Source organism: Etheostoma spectabile, unplaced genomic scaffold, assembly GCF_008692095.1.
Source record: "Etheostoma spectabile isolate EspeVRDwgs_2016 unplaced genomic scaffold, UIUC_Espe_1.0 scaffold00004800, whole genome shotgun sequence".
Classification (NCBI taxonomy): Eukaryota; Metazoa; Chordata; class Actinopteri; order Perciformes; family Percidae; genus Etheostoma; species Etheostoma spectabile.
The window spans coordinates 1-19,449 of NW_022603194.1; the positions used below are offsets into that span (position 1 = coordinate 1).

A 19,449-nucleotide genomic window follows, 5' to 3' on the forward strand; every position below is an offset into this window, starting at 1 on the left:
CTTATCCCTATGACAATAATGATGCTCACAAAACACTTTAGTTGCAAGTGCGTTTCATGTCCTCTTAAATACAAAGAAACTGCTAAGTTCAGACATTAGTTCCAAGAAAACAATTGTTGTCAGAAGTGGGATTTGAACCCACGCCTCCAGTGGAGACTGCGACCTGAACGCAGCGCTTGGACCGCTCGGCCATCCTGACTGATCCATAAGTGCCCAGCAGGGCCTGTCTCAAAAATTATATTTAATATAGTAAATTAAACATGTCATGATATAGTAGGTTCTCAGTCATCCATGTCATAGTTAACAAGGGAAGGTTTCTCAACTGTCAGTCCAATATATGGGCGTTCATGGAGACATGGAAGAAAGTCCCAGGGTGGCAATGGCTTGTCAATGGCAATACATTGCGCGGGATGTGAAGGCAATGTGCAATACAGGCCAAATCCTATGGTGGGAATCAAGATCCCCAAGTGTCTCTGTCCACAATGTCCACCTGAATCCAGAAATGTCCCTGCCACAGGGGAAAATAGATGACATTGGGTCAACATTGTGCAATTATCTTCAAAATGTCTAATGAGTCCACAGTATACCTGCCAGGTGGGAATAAAACTGATAACTGTCTTCATGGTCTAAATGTGTCAAATATTGCCGTACAATGTCCACATTGAGTCCAGATGTGTCCGTTTTGGTTCCTGAAAGTGCACAACTAGGCCAAGGGCAACTGGACTTGGTAAAGGTCCTCTGCAGAAGTTTTGTCTCTCATCCAAGAGACTTCTTTAGTTTTTTTTACACAGAAAGGGTTTGACACAGTGCCCACTCCCCCACCCATATCTGACAATTGAAAGCTGTGGGGAAAGGGGGGTTCCAAAGCTAATTAGACCATTCAACAAAGCAGTCTGATGCAATATACTGGCCCATTCAGGATGAGCACTGTATACTCTGACTGCAGCAACACAAGTTCAAATTCAATGATAGCTTATTTTTATGGTGATTATGAGACTGAATACAAAGTGTGTATCCCCCATGCAACTCAAAGCCTATCACTTCCAGTCAATACTGTCAAATTTGGAGCTCCTTCAAGTTACATTAACAACCAGGTTACTCCTCAACATGCCCCCACCAACACAAGCTTACTTTAAACTAGATGTGGAAAGTTGAATGTTTTCACCAGTGTTTTGTGGCTTAAAAACAGGTTCACCGAGATTTGAACTCAGATCACTGGATTCAGAGTCCAAAGTGCTAACCATTACACCATGGAACCTTCAATAGAGTTTCTAGGCAGTTTCTTTCATTATATCAACATGTGTGATATTAAAGGCACACAACAATCACACAATTAAAATATCACGCCCCAATATATTCTCGGTTTTGAGGCCTCGCTCTACTATTTACGACATGGCCAGACGTACCCGGCTAAGAAGCAGCACTTTTCACAGGTGGAGATGGAAACCCTGACATCTCAGTTTAATTTGCAGTAAAGTATACACCTACATGTAAGTGTACCCATATTTAAATAAACACACTGCAAAGTTTATGCAGTGTTTTTTAATTTTACTCGTGTTTTTTCCGTGAGTCAGTGTAAATATTAGTGCAAATCAGTATTAACATATTTCATGTTGTTGTGGCCGAGTGGTTAAGGCGATGGACGTGAAATCCATTGGGGTCTCCCCTCGCAGGTTCGATCCTGCCAACACGAGAGGTGCTCTTTAATTGTGTTCACACATCTCATTATGACAAACGGCAGATGTGCCTCCTACTATAATATCAAATAGTTACTGGAAGCCACTGATACATCTCTGAGCATTTATTTTCATTCTCATGCCCAGATGTGTTGCAGTTGATATGGCTTTGGTTCCCAGCCAGTAACTTCTTTGAGGGACGTTACTGCTGTATTTGTCAAGAAGTAACCAGAAAGGTTCTCTCCCAACCAGGTTTGATAAAACATTAGATCTCTGTTATATCGCACAAATAAGGGAACATAACAATCAATCAAGCTGCCTGTCTCCTCAGCTTCTAGACGCCGCTGCATCACCTCGCATCTGCGTTTGTGACAGTTTCTCACAGTAAGCAAAGCTCACATAAAGCAAATGCTTGTGGCTTAAGATCGAGCTCCCTGGAGTGATCCACTCTGGGATTTTCCTTCTGCAGAAGACCATAGAGGCAGCTTCTCCAATTTCTGAGTAACAGGAAAATAGCCTGATAAGCATACATGTGCAGCACAACCTCAAAAGGCCATAAAGCAAAATGTTTGTGGCTTAAAGATTAAGTTGGCGCTCATCTGGCTTAAAACATCAGCCAGGAGCAGTCTCTGTGGTGGCAATAGGTCAGCGCAGTTGGCTGTTAACTGAAAGGATGGTGGTTCAAGTCCACCCAGAGACAATTGTTTGCTTAAATAAGTTAGCCAACTCTAGGATCTATGAGCTTAAAGATAACCCAAGTGGCCTTATATCAGAAGGTAGGTACATTCTTCACAACCCATCATACTACTCTTTGCAGTCTTGGTATGCAGGCCACTTTATGTAATACAAGCAATTACATAAGCCCCACCCAACCCGTTTAGTGATACATGGCGTGCAACTGTATGTCCATGATCAAGCTTGTTGCTGTGACCAAGAAACCACCAGCAAAATGACTGATACATCATCAGTTCCAGAATTTCTTGGATGCCAAATATTTGAATTCAAAGTCAGAATCCAATTGACATGTAAGAACAACACAATGCACGTCCAGCTTCTACATTTCCGCATGAGTCAGCTTCCCCAATTTCTGATTAACAGGAAAAGCCTGATAAGCAACATGTGCAGCTCAACCTCAAAAAGCCATAAAGCAAATGTTTGTGGCTTAAAGATCGAGCTCCCATTCATAAAACATCAGACAGGCGCCAGTCTCTGTGGCGCAATAGGTCAGCGCAGTCGGCTGTTAACTGAAAGGATGGTGGTTCAAGTCCACCCAGGGATGTTTGTTGCTCAAATAATCTGTAGTGAGCCAACTCTGGGATTTTATCCTTCTGCAGGAGACTATAGAGCAGCCCAAATAACCCAAGTGGCCTTACCCCTATTAGAAGGTACAGTTCTGCAAACCATGTAATATTAATCTTTACGGTCATCAGAGATGGGAAGTAACAAACCAAATACTACATAATACTCCAGTTGAATTTTCAGGTGTTTTACTTTACTATTATTTTTTTGGGCGACTTTTTACTTCTACTCGAATATCGTACTTTCTACTCCCTACATTTTACAAAATTGGCTTGTTACTTTAGTTTTGTACTAAAGGTTGTCTCATCAGGTGTGATTGGAGTCCATGTCGGAGAATAGCGCGGACACCCGCCTCACGCCGCAAGCAGGCGCGCACGGCACACGGAGACAAAAGTGAAAAAAAAAAAAAAGAGACTAGCTGTCCGGAGGATGATCAGCTGAGATTGTGTGCGTCTTTGAGAACTGTAAGTCATATACTGATGATGTCAGTTCATTTAAGCCTGTTGTTGTATTGGTCTATAATCTGGTACATTTAAAAGTTAGCTTGTCTGTGTTCTTCTCCTGTTACCTAGGTTACACCTGGCTGATGATTCGATATAATGGCGATTGTTGAACATCCTTGCTCATTAAGATAATGCAATTAATAGTGGGTTCATTGTTATTATTTACTAGCATATATGATTCCTTGTTATTTATTTTATTTTATTACCACACACACAGCATAGCAGAGCTACCCCCCCCCCCCCCCATGTTTATCCTGATGATTGATTGTAATAAGCATCACAGAGAGAAGTTTGTCTCCATCTGTGTTTTAACAGACACACCTGGGGCCAAATTGGAAACCGAATCAGCTTTAAATCCATCCTAATCTAGTCCTCAATAATTTTAAATAATTTCACTGGATTAGTTATTATTTTTTGCATCATCATACCAAAATGAATCTAATTGAATGGCTATATTTAACGGATTCTCACAAAATCACAACTGAATTCATATCTTGATACTTGCGTGAGAATCTTATTAACCTGGAGTCCCAGTCTCTGTCCAATAAATGCTGACTACCTGAAATAAAACAAGGCCACATGCTGATTATTGGGGACTTGATTTGATGGATTTATTCTTCCTGTTGTGTCTCTATTTAAACTCCTAATTTAAAGGTAAAGTCAGCGTCCACTAAAGGTTGTGATGTTGCTGCTGACAGACTCAGATTGTTATTCTAAGTGTGTGACAACATTATGGGATGGATCCCTATAGAGATAGACCTTTTAGTTAAAGAGGACATCCTTTTAGTTTAGATCCTTTAGTTTCCAACCAGACCAGAGTGGTGATTGTAGGAACAGTGGAAAGATGACCAAGACGGCTTTTCATATTATATTTTCTTTTTCTATTGACTATAGTTGTGTTTGTTATTAACAGAAATCACCTGTCAACATTTCTATTTGTCATAAAGTTCCAACGTTAAGTTTTTTACCGCCAGTTCAAATGGAACTGAACCCGAGAGGATTCCTCCCTAACGGCCGCTCTGCTCTGCTCCGTGCCCCCGTTGTCCGGTAATAGTTAAAGCAGATAAAAACCTAAACAACACTCAAAAGCTTCAAGATAAAACTTACTTAAGAAGCTTCTTCATTCACGTTCAAGAGAAGGCCTATTTCCAGCCAGACTATGAATTGATTCATGAAATCCCTGTTATTAGTACGTGGTCTGTCCCATATGGTCTAGTGGTTAGGATTCCTGATTTTCACCCAGGTGGCCCTGGTTCAACTCCCAGTATGGGAATAGGTATTTAGCTGGTGAAGGTCTGCAGAAAGATCTGTACAATAACATTGGCCTGTATTAAATCAGAGCTGTAGTTAGGTAATCTAAGTTTTATGTGTTTTTCTCTTGCAAACGTTTTGTTCCAATATCATTAACAAGCATACCTTTAGTTCCGTTCCTTGTATTTGTCACGATTTGGGGAAGTGATACTTGCAGGCAGTGTGTCTGAGCGGTCTAAGGCGCTGGGTTAAGACTCCAGTCTCTCTGGAGGCGTGGATTCAAATCCCACCACTGCCAACTGCTGAAATCTAACATACATTGCTACACTCCTACCCCGCCCTCCCAAATGACACCTACCCTAACATAAAAAACACGCAATGAAGATGTGCACACTTTTTGGCAGCACGTATATCTGCGAGCAAAACCTTTTCTCGCATTAAACTCTTGAAAACTCAGAGATCAAGATTGTGTTTGAGACTGGCCGTGACTAGAATGGAACCGGACATTCATCCCAACCCAGTGTGATAAAATATTAGATCTCTGTTATGGTAGAATAAGGGAGCATATCAATCAATCACGCTGCCTCCACGAGGATGTACAGACATAGGAAGTGCATAGGATTTGCCCGTGTCTGGTATTACTAATTCAACTGAATAGGTTTTTTACATTTGAATCCTGCCGACACCGGAAGCCATTATTTACCGGTGCTAGCAAACCAATGACACATCACAGCATACCAAATTGCAGATGTGCCTACATGAACAATATTGTGTTATCTCATTGGTACTGGAATCCACCCTCTCCACCAATGTATCTCTTAGCGTTTATTTTCAGCCTCAATGCCCAGATGTGTTACAAGATTTGCTGTGAACATTTTATTGTCCAGCAGGAAGGCAACAGGTGTGTTACTTTTCGACTACGCTACCATAGCAGTGCAAGCATTTTGCCCAGGTTTGATTTCCAGCCACTGCCGTTGCATTTACAGGTTTTGAAGCCTTATACAGGGTACAAGCGGCCGAAATGGGTTTCCTCAGGAGGGTGGCTGGCGTCTCCCTTAGAGATAGGGTGAGAAGCACAGTCATCCGAGAGGAGCTCGGAGTAGAGCCGCTGCTCCTTCGCGTCGAAAGGAGCCAGTTGAGGTGGTTCGGGCATCTGGTAAGGATGCCTCCTGGGCGCCTCCCTAGGGAGGTGTTCCAGGCACGTCCAGCTGGGAGGAGGCCCCGGGGAAGACCTAGGACTAGGTGGAGAGATTATATCTCCAACCTGGCCTGGAAACGCCTCGGGATCCCCCAGTCGGAGCTGATTGATGTGGCTCGGGAAAGGGAAGTTTGGGGCCCCTACTGGAGCTGCTGCCCCCCGCGACCCGACACCGGATAAGCGGTCGAAGATGGATGGATGGATGGATGAAGCCTTATACAACATTAACATTATATGTTTTACCCAGGTTTCTTCTTTTATTCAGGGATATTTCAATTTCCTTGCGGGAGTCATCCCAAAAGGATTAATAAAGATAAGTCTAAGTCTATCTCAGAAAAAAGGAAAAAAAAAAAATCTGAAATTCTTCAGGGGCTGGAGCTCAGTGGTAGAGCGCATGCTTTACATGTATGAGGACCTGGCATCTCCAGCAGGTATTATGGTAGAGTCTTTAGAAGAGCTGCAACAGATATTACCTCCTGTGCTAATCTGACTGGTAGGGTTATAGAACGTAGTGGTAGACTAAGACCTCCTGTGACACAAACTAAGAGGTATGCTCTCTCTTTTATACCTCAGACTATCAGACAGCACAACAAGCACTGTAGTGTAGTAATTGTATTACGCTCCAGATTTTATGGGTGTTACGGCAGGTATGAGCACACAAGATTCCATTTTTATGGTTGAAATAAACTTAATGCTTTAAGTTTATTCTTCACCAGGTGGAGACATTAAATGGTAAAAGACTTCATACTGAGACAAAGTATAGGAATTAGCAGAGGATGGTTTTGATCCATCGACCTCTGGGTTATGGGCCCAGCACGCTTCCGCTGCGCCACTCTGCTCTGCTTATCAAGACCAGGGACTGGACAATCTGTAATTCACATTTGAGGGAAGGACCAAGGTTCCAACAGTTTACGGGTTGTAAAGTCAAACATTTGGTAGACCTTGCAACTATCTTTTATGTGAACTCAACCATTGATTGTTCACAAGACTTGTGATTCCCAGTCATATTAATACCCCCATTCCTCGAGGCACAGGCCCAACTGATGACTTCTCCTTCTCCTGTTTCGTGCTGCACCCCAAGCCCATACTGACTCAATTAAATTCAATTTAATTTATAGTATCAATATAGTATCAAGAGTTATCTCGAGACCCTTCACAGTTGGAGTAGGTCTAGACCACACTCTGTAATTTACAAGGGCCCAACAATTCTTGTAGTTCCCTCCAGAGCTAGAAAAAAAAAATCCCTTAAAAAAACAAAAATCCCAGTTGAAGTTTATTTATTTTATGCATCCTTAACTTATGTATAATCCTAATATTAATATATAGGCTTATATTGCAATCTCGTAGCCCTACATGTAAGTGTACCCGTATTTAAATGACACACTACATTAATCAAAAAGAAGTTGATGTGTATATGATAATCTAAAAGAAAGTTGATGTGTATATGCATTTATTAAAAAGAAAGTTGATGTGTATTTGCAATAATCAAAAAGAAAGTTGATGTGTATATGAATAATCTAAAAGAAGTTGATGTGTATATGCATTAATATCAAAGAAAGTTGATGTCATAATGAATAGTGATGATATAATAAAAAGAAGTTGATATGTATATGCATTTATTAAAAAGAAAGTTGATGTGTGTATGCATTAATATAAAAGAAAGTTGATGTGTGTATGCATTAATATAAAAGAAAGTTGATGTCATAATTAATAGTCATGATGACATAATGAATGGTGATGATATAATAAAAGAAAGTTGATGTGTTTATGCATTAATCTATAAAAAGTTGATGTCATATTGAATAGTGATGATGACATAATGAATAGTGATGATATATAAAAGAAAGTTGATATGTATATGCATTTATTAAAAAGAAAGTTGATGTGTATATGCTTTAATAAAGAATTTGATATGTATATGCATTTATTAAAAAGAAGTTGATGTGTTTATGCATTAATATAAAAGAAAGTTGATGTCATAATGAATAGTGAGGATGACATAATGAATGTGTATATGCATTAATCAAAAAGAAATTGTATGTATATGTGCAGTTATGTGTACCGCCTTACTGAAGGAATGTTGGGTCTGGAAAAGAGTCGCTTTTGACAGGTCCCACCGGACCCTCCAACCCAAACCCAAGCCTGGTGATCGTCCATGAGCCATTGTGTGCAGATTTCATCGTTACAGTGACTGTGTTGACATTCTGCGCCGCGCTAGAGAGCTCCGACAGATGAAAGTCAGAGACTTGACCGTCTCACTCTTCCCGGATCACACTGCCAAGATAGCTCGGGCTCGGGCTGCTTTCAACGAGGTCAGACGCCAACTTCGTGGCATTGTCGTGCTCGATATGGTCGGATTCATCCAGCGCGACTTCGCATCACATACAACGGTGTTGAGAAGGACTTTGTTTCTGCGGATGAAGCCAGCGACTATGTCAAACTTTGATTTCTGGGTGAGCTCTAGTAGCTTTTCAGATTTTTGTTCTATTATTCCTTAGTTTGTGGACTCACCAGCCTTATTTATCTACATGTTCAGTATTTTTTTTTTAGTATGTTTTTCAGGTTTTCTGGCTTGCTACACTAACTAGGTTAGTGTCACTGTTTGTTTATAGCAGGTATTTTTTTTTTTTCCTTCAATCTTACTGTATGTGATAACATTATATATATTTTTGTATTTTGTACTTCAGATATGATCAGCACTACCTCATTTATGCTTTCTCCATCTGATAGTACAGGACTGAGGGCCTACTATTATTTGTCATTTTGCATTTTTACGTGCTTTACTATATTCATGTGCATACTGTTAAACAGTGTTGAGATCGGCGGGAGGTTTTTTTTCTCTCTTACCTTTGTCTATTCTGCATGGTCTCCGGGTTGTTCAACGCTATTGTGGACAACTTTTGGTTATGGGGGAAACACTGCTGTCTCCTTTGTTCTATGGTTATATGGGACTTTGGTGTATTTGTGTTTGGGGGTATGTTGGGGGGTGGGTGTTCCACCCCGGCTCTCTATGACCATTTTCATTTTTTTATGTTTTTTGTTATTTAATGGTTAATGGCATTATAGATCCCAGCATGGCTGGGTCAGGCACACCTCTCAGATTTATCAGTTGGAATATCAGAGGTATGGGGAATCCTGTTAAGCGATCTAAGGTTTTTGCGCACTTGAAACGTTTAAACTCTGATATAGTATTCTTGCAGGAGACTCACCTTCGCGTCAAAGATCACCGTAGGTTACATTGCCCTTGGTTGGCTCAAGTTTTCCACTCAAATTTTAATTCAAAAGCTAGAGGAGTCGCCATGTTAGTTAGCAAAAATGTTCAGTTCTCATCCACTGATGTTATTGCTGATAGGAATGGCAGATACCTCATGGTTGCTGGTACTTCTTCACAAAAGAGGGTTTTGTTTGTAAATGTAAATGCCCCAAACTTCGATAATGTTGAATTCGCTAACAGATTGCTGAGTAACATTCCCTTCTTGAGTACACACCTGCTGATCTTCGGTGGGGATCTAATTTGTGTTTTTGACCCAATCTTGGATCGTTCTAATCCTCGAAATCTGACTCAATCTGCTATGTCTATAACATTCTCTGATTTTATGAAATGGAATGGTCTTGTTGATCCATGGAGATCTCGTAACCCCACCATTAAAAAATTCTCTTTCTTTTCCCAGGTGCATCATTCATATTCTAGGATTGATTACTTTTGTATTGACAGTACGCTTAATGCAGGTGTAATTTCCTCTGACTATTTAGGTATTGTAATATCTGACCATTCACCTTTATTATTATATATGCAACTTCTACCTATAACGTAGCCCACCTCTTTGGAGATTTAACTCTCTTCTATTGGCAGACAAAGAATTTGCAAACTTATTTCAAATTTTATCGATGAGTTCTTGTCTTTCAATCAAATGTATATATGCAGTTATTAAAAAGAAAGTTGATGTGTTTATGCATTAATGAAAAAGAAAGTTATGTCATAATGAATTGTGATGATGACATAATGAATAGTGATGATGACATAATGAATAGTGATGATGACATAATGAATATGATGATGACATAATGAATAGTGATGATGACATAATGAATGGTGATGATAAATCAAAAAGAAAGTTGATGTGTATATGCATAAATCTAAAAGAAAGTTGATGTGTATATGCATTTATTAAAAAGAAAGTTGATGTGTATATGCATTAATAAAAAAGAAAGTTGATGTGTATATGCATAAATCTAAAAGAAAGTTGATGTGTATATGCATTTATTAAAAAGAAAGTTAATGTGTATATGCATTAATATAAAAGAAAGTTGATGTCATAATGAATTGTGATGATGACATAATGAATAGTGATGATGACATAATGAATAGTGATGATGACATAATGAATAGTGATGATGACATAATGAATAGTGATGATGACATAATGAATGGTGATGATAAATCAAAAGAAAGTTGATGTGTATATGCATAAATCTAAAAGAAAGTTGATGTGTATATGCATTTATTAAAAAGAAATTGATGTGTATATGCATTAATAAAAAGAAAGTTGATGTGTATATGCATAATCTAAAAGAAAGTTGATGTGTATATGCATTTATTAAAAAGAAAGTTAATGTGTATATGCATTAATATAAAAGAAAGTTGATGTCATAATGAATGGTGATGATATAATAAAAACAAAGTTGATGTGTATATGCATAAAGAAAAAGAAAGTTGATGTGTATATGCATAAATCAAAAAGAAAGTTGATGTGTATATGCATAAATAAAAAGAAAGTTGATGTGTTTATGCATTAATGAAATAGAAATTTGATGTGTTTATGCATTAATCTAAAAGAAAGTTGATGTGTTAATGCAAAATTCAAAAAGAAAGTTGATGTGTACATGCATTAATATCAAAGAAAGTTGATGTGTATATGCATTAATATCAAAGAAAGTTGATGTCATAATGAATAGTGATGATGACATAATGAATGGTGATGATATAATAAAAAGTGGGCCTTGGCTCAAGCTGTTTTCAGCATGGGAGGAGAACTCCTGATCCTAAATGGGAATATTTTCAAGCGATGGAAGGAGCACAACTCCTGGACGTGAACAAAACGTCACAAGGTGCCGCAGGAGTTGGGAGAGTGTCAAGTCTAGCCACCTTAGAATTCCATTTATGCTCTTTGCAGACTATGTGGTTCATTTGGCTTATCAGGCATTGATCTACAGCTTCCACTGGGTGAATCATGAGGGGGAAGCGTGCCTTGGCTCAGGCTGTGTTCAGCATGGGAGGAGAACTCCTGATCCTAAATGGGAACATCGTCAAGCGATGGAAAAAGCAATATCTCACTGGACATGAACAACACCTCACAAGGCGCAGCAGAAGGTGGAGAGTGTCAAGTCTGGGCACCTTATAATTCCTCTTCTGCTCTTTCCAGATTATGTTGTTCTTTTGGCTTCATCAAACAGTGATCTACAGCACCCACTGGGGCAGATTGAAGTCCAGTGTCAAGCATTCGTAATCAAAGTCACCCCTCCAATCTCAAAGCTCAGGATTTCTCCCCATCGGGTTGGAGTCAATTGCTGTCCCAAGTGAAGACGTTCTTGTATCTCAAAAGCTTATTTCAAACAGTGCAACTTGTTCCAACACAAAACCACAATACTACTGAACTTTGGATGTCGCCTCCGCCTCTCACACGGAAGACTGGGGTTTTATTCCCGATGGGAGATCTATCTACCAGCTGCTAATTATTTCCCAGCTACATCGACACTAGTATCATCTGCCAGAGTAGTTTGGATCGAGGCCCAACCATAGCAAAAGATATGAACTTTTTTATTTGTATTATTGTATTATAGTGATATACTCCAAGAAAGACAAAGGTTTTACAAAAGGATTGATAATGATCCTGCTATAGAAAGCTATAATAATCAATATAATATTTACCAATTTACATGTGAAATATGTCTGCTCTATACACGTTAAATTAATTTACACCTTATAGTGTGATGTGTATATTCTCATACTTTTTTACAATATATTTTGTTTCATCCCTCAAAATAAATAAAAATAAAATGAGATAAGTCTTATAGACTGGAATTGTCTACGTTGTATGAAATCACAGCATTCTATAACACATCAAAAGGACTACTGACCAATCAGCTGTGAGTTCATGATGAGGTCACAAAACATCCATAGAGAACCTTATATGTACAAGCCGTGTTGAGTCTTTAAGTTCAGGGTTCTGCTCCGGGCAGCTGGAGCCAGAAGCTTCGGCAGAGACTAGGCGCTGCGAAAGCAGCTTGTCTTTGGAGGCCTCGCTTCCAGAGACTAGGACCAGATGCTGCAAAAGCAGTTGGTCTTTGAGGCCTCCTCACCTGAAGCCGCTGACCTCCAGCCAGCCAGAGCAGGGGCCCAACTGGCTCCGCCAAGGAACAGAGCTACCAGCTCTGGGGACAGGGGTCAGGGACCAGGTAAGTGGTTTAGAAAGGTATTGGGGATCATGAATCTCCAAAAGAAAACACTGGTTCCAAACAGCTCTACTGTAGTCCAGCCTATACTCTGCTCCTGATTGGCTTGTAATCCTTACCTAGGTACTGCGCATGTGCAACTCTCAACAAAGATGGAAGAGAAGTGCAATGCCTCACTCTGTAACTAAATCGAGAGTGTTTTCAGGTGATTGATGTGCCTTTGATGCTGAAATCCTTTCTTGGGGAGGACCCCCAACTACCACATACTGAGTTACTGTCACCCATCAACATTTGACCCTGACGTGATTTGAACACGTAACCTTCTGATCTGGAGTCAGACGCGCTACCATTGCGCCACAAGGTCTGCTGACTAGTGCATGTACACTAATGCATGACTGATTTAAGTTGTAGAGTTCTTCTCCGGGTAGCTGGAGGCCAGCGGCTTCGGCAGAGACCAGGCGCTGCGAAAGCTTTTTGAAAGTTTGGCTTTGGAGGCCTCGCTTCCACAACGCAGGGACCGTGCGACGCAAAAGCAGTTGGTCTTTGAGGCCTACTTACCTGAAGCTGGTGATTAATGTGTTTCAGGTGTTAATGTCTTTTATGTCTTTGATGTGTCTCAGGTGTTTGATGTGTTTCAGATGTTTGATGTGGTTGATGTGTGTCAGTTGTTTAACGTGTTTCAGGTGTTTGATGTGTTTGATGTATTTCAGGTCTTTGATTTTTTTTTTGTGTTTGAGATGTGTTCCAGTTGTTTAATGTGTTTCAGATGTTTGATATGTTTCATGTGTTTGATTTGTTTCAGGGATTTGATATGTTTCAAGTGTTTGATGTGTTTCAGGTGTTTGATGTTTTTTATGTGTTTCAGGTGTTTGATGATTTTCTGGTGTTTCCAGATGTCTTTGATGTGTTTTATGTTTTTTATGTGTTTGTGCTTCCGGTGTTCTATGTGTTTCAGGTGTTTGATGTGTTTGTGTTTTTGTTATTTGATGTGTTTCAGGTTTTTGATGTGTTTAATGTCTTTTATATGTTTCAGGTGCTTGATGTCTTTGATGTGTTTGATGTGTTTCAGGTGTTTGATGTATTTCAGGTGTTTGATATGTTTCAGCTGTTTGATTTGTTTCAGGTGTTTGATGTGTTTCAAGTTTGATGTGTTTCAGATGTTTGATGTTTTTCAGGTGTTTGATGTGTTTCAAGTGTTTGATATGTTTCAGATGTTTGATGTGTTTCAGGTGTTTGATGTGTTTGATTAGTTGAAGGTGTTTGACGTGTTTTATGTGTTTCAGGTGTTTGATGTGTTTCAGATGTTTGATGTGTTTCAGATGTTTGATGTGTTTCAGGTGCTTGATATGTTTCATGTGTTTGATATGTTTCAGGGGTTTGATATGTTTCAGGTGTTTGATGTGTTTCAGGTGTTCAATTTGTTCCGGTGTTTGAGATGTTTGATGTGTTTGATGTTTTTGATATCTTTCAGGTGTTTCAGGTGTTTGATGTTTTTTATGTTTTTTATGTGTTTCAGGTGTTTAATGTCTTTAATGTGTTTGATATGTTTCAGGTGTTTGATCTGTTTGTACTTCCGGTGTTGGATGTGTTTCAGGTGTTTGATGTCTTTGATGTGTTTCAGGTTTTTGATGAGTTTCAGATGTTTATGTGTTTCAGGTGTTTGATGTCTTTGATGTGTCTGAAGTGATTCAGGTGTTTCAGGTGTTAGATGTTTTTAATGTGTTTCAGGTATTAGATGTATATGTAAATTGGTGCATAAAAGCCTATGTTAATACAGGAAATGAAGCCGTTGATGCTCAAATCCTTGCTGGGGGAGGACACCCAACTACCACATATTGAGCTACTGCCACCCATCAACAACATGTTCTCTTCCAACAGGAACATTTAGTCAATCATACCACAATGACAAAAAAACACTATCATCAGCCGAAATTACAGAAACTGCAATATTTTAGATCTGTCAGGTAGACTCTTATACAATTGTCAGTATATTGTATTGATTATAGATTGTGTTTTACAGATGCATTTTGTTTCTTTTTTCTGCAGAAATCCAATCCAAAAATGAATGACCATCTCAAAGTAGCTTTATAGAATGTACCATTTGTTGTCTATTACACACACTAGAGCCACCCCCCCCACTGGACTGTAGGCCTATATGTGACATGTTTTTAAATTTGTGAGTGTTACAGTCAACTCCTAAAACTGTTCACGCAGTATATAGCAAACATGGAAATCAGACAAACATTATGAGGAGAAGAGCTCATTTGGTGAGTAGGCTATGCCTTAGCAGCAGGGCTAAGAAACGGGATTTGTGAAAGCACAGTTATAATGAAAATAATAGAAAGTGTTTAGCTTTCCAAAATCCCAGAACATAAAACTTAATTTCTATATTATCTCTAAATGACAGTAGCTCGCACACAGCAGGCATGGTGCGACACCTACTGGTCTGTTTTTGCAATTGATTTGAACTGCCCTAGAGGGTCCCTATGTGGTGGAAACCACATTAAATATTAATTTAATTGTATAATATAGCGCGAACAGTAACAACTCTGCGCACACAAGTTCTTGTGTGGGAGTAATGGGATTTGGTGCTGGCAATAGAGTCCTTGTAACGTAGGATGTGGTTGTTGTACATTTCTTTGTGAATAGTGAGACCAGTTTTCCTATGGAGACGTTCAAGTTGCCGACCTTTGGCTTTCATGAGACAAAGATCGGGGGTGAACCAAGGGGCGGAGACAGAGACAGAAACAGATCTGTTTTTCAAGGGTGCAAGAGAATTCAGAATATTATGGAGTCCAGTGTTGTAATGAAAGACCAGATCATCGGGGGTGGAGAGATTGTGAGTGTCAGGAAGGCAGAAGGAGTGAACAGTTGAAGTGAGTGTGGCGGGGTTGATATTCTTTGTGTTCCGAAATGAAATAAGGTGTGGTATTTTTGAGATGGAGAGACGGAGTTTCACTGTAAATGAGAGGAGAAAATGGTCAGTTATAGGGAGTTCATCTGCTGTAAGGTCAGACAGGGTTAGAAACCAGAGTAGCAGATTAAGTCCAGAATATGTCCTTTGGAGTGTGTCGGAAAAGTGGTATGTTGCTGACATCCAAAACTGTCTAAGCAGGAGGTGAAGTCTTTGGTGAGAGGCAGGTTGATATTGTTCATGTGGATATTGAAATAACCCAGCAGTATTATGTTTGGTGAGAAAGAGGATAAGTGGGTAAGGAAAGCAGCAAAGTAATTTAAAAAAAAGCACTATTCGGTTTAGGGAAGCAGTAGACAGTAGCAATGATGGTTGGAGTGGGACCAGACAACTTGCAGACAGCAGATTCAAAGGAGCTGAATCTGTAAATCCCAGAGTTGGCTCTCTGCAGGTTATTTAAGCAACAAACATCCCTGGGTGGACTTGAACCACCATCCTTTCAGTTAACAGCCGACTGCGCTGACCTATTGCGCCACAGAGAGTACCCCTGGCTGATGTTTTATGAGCAGGAGCTCGAACTTCAAACCACAAGCATTTCCTTTATGGCTATAGTAAGTAAATAGTATGTGCTTTATACAAGTTATGTTTATTATGTTTATTTTTACATATAGGACATACAGATAGAAACTGTTTCAGACAACAGAAATGTGAATCACAGATTTTCCAGCCCCTGATCATGAACAGCAGAGCAGAGTGGCGCAGCGGAAGCGTGCTGGGCCCATAACCCAGAGGTCGATGGATCGAAACCATCCTCTGCTAATTCCTATTAAGTCTATTTCTAGTCTGTTAATGTTTAACAAAGCATCTGTGTCTGAAATGAAATGTCTCCACCTGCTGAACTTAACGGCATGTCAAGTTTATTTCATCCATAAAAATGGAAACTCCTCATTCCTGCTCTAACACCCATAAAAAGGACCCAAAGGACAACGTCAAGGGTCCCCGGAACCCAAAGGACAATGCCACGGGTCCCAAGGACCCATAAGGCCAATGCCACGGGTCCCTGGAACCCAAAGGACAACGTCAAGGTTCCCCGGGACCCAAAGGACAATGCCACGGGTCCTTGGGACCCAAAGGACAATATAAAGGGTCCTATGGACCCGAAGGACAATGTCAAGGGTCCTATGGACCCGAAGGGCAACGTAAAGGGTCCCCGGGACTCTTAATCTCAGGGTCGTGGATTCGAGCCCCATGTGGGGCTGTGGTGTTTTAGAGAGTGTGAATACATGAGTTCCGCACCGTATAATGTGGCTGTATTGGGGCAGATCGTCTGTCAATCGCAAGATTAGCAGTTCCATCCCAGTGTAAAAATCCCTGTAATTTACCAGACTAAAATGTGCCTGCATTCTACGATCATGGTCTGTGCTGACCTCCTGTTCCTCAGATCAAATTAAAGTCTGGTAGGGTTATAGAGCGTAGTGGTAGACTAAGACCTCCTGTGACACAAACTAAGCGGTATGCTCTCTCTTTTATACCTCAGACTATCAGAAAGCACAGTATCACTTTAAATGTACATGTTTTACAGTTTGTATTTTACTGTATCTATGTACTTGTACTGTAGTGTAGTATATTTATAGTGTTACGCTCCAGTTTTATGGATGTTATGGTGGGTATGAGCACCGTAGTTTCAATTTTTTTAGATGAAATAAACTTGACATGCCATTAAGTTTACTCTTCAGCAGGTGCAGACATTTCACATCAGCAACAGATGCTTTGTTAAACATCAACAGACTGGAAATAGACTTAAGTTGGCTTATAATTGTTGCTTTTTCATCTTTGTTGTGATTGTTGTGTGCCTTCAATATCACACATGTGGATATTATGAAAGAAACTGCCTAGCAAACCTTCCACCACTTGCAAATGTTCCATGGTGTAATGGTTAGCACTCTGGACTTTGAATTCAGCAATCTGAGTTCAAATCTCAGTGGAACCTGTTTTTAAGCCACAGTATAGGTGAAAAAGACCAACCTTTCAACTTTCCACATCTAGTTTAAAGTGAGCTTACAGGTTTAATGTCCTTAGTCATTTAGACTGTAAACAGTATGTTGGTAGGGGCATGTTGAGGAGTCACCTGGTCATTAACGTAATTGGAAGGAGCTCCAAAATTTGACAGAATTGACTGGAAGTGATAGGCTTTGAGTTACATGGGGGATACACACTTTGCATTCAGTCTCGTAATCACCATAAAAATTAGGTATCACTGAAATTTGAACTTGTGTTGCTGCAGTCAGAGTATACAGTGCTCATCCTGAATGGGTCAGTATAGTTCATCAGAATTGCTTTGTTGAATGGTCTATTAGCTTTGGAACCCTCCTTTCCCCCACAGCTTCAATTCTCAGATATGGTGGGGAGTGGGCACTGTGTCCAAACCTTTTTCTGTTAAAAAAAAACACTAAAAAAGTCTCTTGGATTAAAGACAAACCCTCTGCGGAGAACCTTTTACCAATTCCAGGTGCCCTTGGCATAGTTTCTGATCGTTTTGGGGTAACAGCATGGATCGGAACACCACACATCTGGACTCAATGTGGGCATTGTACGACAATATTTGAACACATTTAGACCATGAAGACAGTTATCGTTTATTTCCCATCTGGCAGGTGTAATTGTGGACACAGTTGGACATTTTGAAGATAATTGCACAATATTGAGCCAATTGTCAGTCTATTTCCCATCTGGCAGGGACATTTCTGGATTCAGGTGGACATTGTGGACAGAAACATTGGTGGATCTTTATTCCCACCATAGGATTTGGCCTGTATTGCACATTGCCTTCACATCCCGTGCAATGTATTGCCATTGTCAAACACAGTAGTAACAGTAACACTGTAACGACATAAAGTTGAAATCCTTTGGTCGCTGGTTCAAGGACAGACGACCCACAAGCATAATAAATCAAACCTAAGATCTGGTGCTAGGTGGGGATCAAACCTGTGACCTTTGAATCTACGTTAAACATCCCTTATTTCCCAGAAACATTCCAATTTCAGCAATTAAATTAAAATCTGACTTAATAGAAACTATAAAACTCTTACACTATGTGTGTAATTTAGCATCTTTCTCATCTTTTCTCTCATTTCTTCTTTTTTCCTCCTTTTTCCTCTTTTTCCTTCTTCCCTCCCTCTTCCCCTTTTTCCTCTTCTCCCCCCCCCCTTACAGCCTACTGTTCACCAGCTTTGGCGCAGTAGGCAGTGTGTCAGTCTCATAATCTAAGGGTTATGAGTTCAACCCTCACAAGGGGTAGGTGTTTTTAAAAAAAGAAAAAACTGATGCTGAAAACACAGTGATTTTCAGGTGATTAAACACTGGCAGAAGCACATAAATGGAAGTTGTGATACGATGGTCTCAACTGTTGTTGTTTCTGAGATCAACAGTAACTTGTGAAGTTGAATAGCTATTGACCCGACAATATTAGAGAAGAGCTCGCGTTGGCAGTGTAGGTAGACTATTTGGAAAATTAAGTTACTTTACACTTTAAACTGTTCCATCTCCTCTGAATCACCATCTGCAAATTTTCAAGCCTCATTGGCATGCCGACCACCACCTACAGTAGGTAAATCACTGGCTAGCTATGCATGAGTACCTAGGCAACCTTAAAATCTTAAAAAAAAACACAACTGATGCTGAAAATAAAGTGACAGGTGATTGGACACTGGCACAAGCACATGAATGGAAGTTATGATTCTATGGTTATTTCTGAGATTGAGACAACAAAAGGCATTCTTTAAGGGTGGTAGCAAACCAATGACTCATCACAGTATACCAAATTGCAGAGGTTTCTTCATGAACAATATTGTGTTTTCTCATAGGTACTGGAAGCCACCCGTCTCCACCAATGTCTCTCTTAGCATTTATTTTCAGAAATGCTTTGGCATTTTTTAACTCCCTTCGATAGCTCAGTTGGTAGAGCGGAGGACTGTAGAGGCTTAAAGTTGAAATCCTTAGGTCTCTGGTTCAAATCCGTCTCGAAGGAGCATTTTTTTCCAGATTTTACGTTTGGGGATCAATAAAGAATTTCTGATTCTGATGTAGAGATGGACGGATGACCCAAAAGCATATTGCTTCTTGCCCACATAACAAGAATAAAAAATAGGTGGGGAG

The 19,449-nt window shown here is 39.9% G+C and overlaps 4 non-coding genes across 4 annotated transcripts; 3 read left to right on the forward strand and 1 right to left on the reverse strand.

The window, feature by feature from the left end:
• The first annotated feature begins 1,612 nt into the window (after positions 1-1,612).
• On the forward strand, positions 1,613-1,692 carry trnas-uga (transfer RNA serine (anticodon UGA)). The gene has a single exon. It is a non-coding gene; the product is annotated as a tRNA-Ser (tRNA).
• Positions 1,693-12,672: 10,980 nt separating this feature from the next.
• trnaw-cca (transfer RNA tryptophan (anticodon CCA)) lies at positions 12,673-12,744 on the reverse strand. The gene has a single exon. It is a non-coding gene; the product is annotated as a tRNA-Trp (tRNA).
• Positions 12,745-16,041: 3,297 nt separating this feature from the next.
• On the forward strand, positions 16,042-16,113 carry trnam-cau (transfer RNA methionine (anticodon CAU)). The gene has a single exon. It is a non-coding gene; the product is annotated as a tRNA-Met (tRNA).
• A 1,099-nt stretch (positions 16,114-17,212) lies between these two features.
• trnaq-uug (transfer RNA glutamine (anticodon UUG)) lies at positions 17,213-17,284 on the forward strand. The gene has a single exon. It is a non-coding gene; the product is annotated as a tRNA-Gln (tRNA).
• The last annotated feature ends 2,165 nt before the right edge of the window (positions 17,285-19,449 follow it).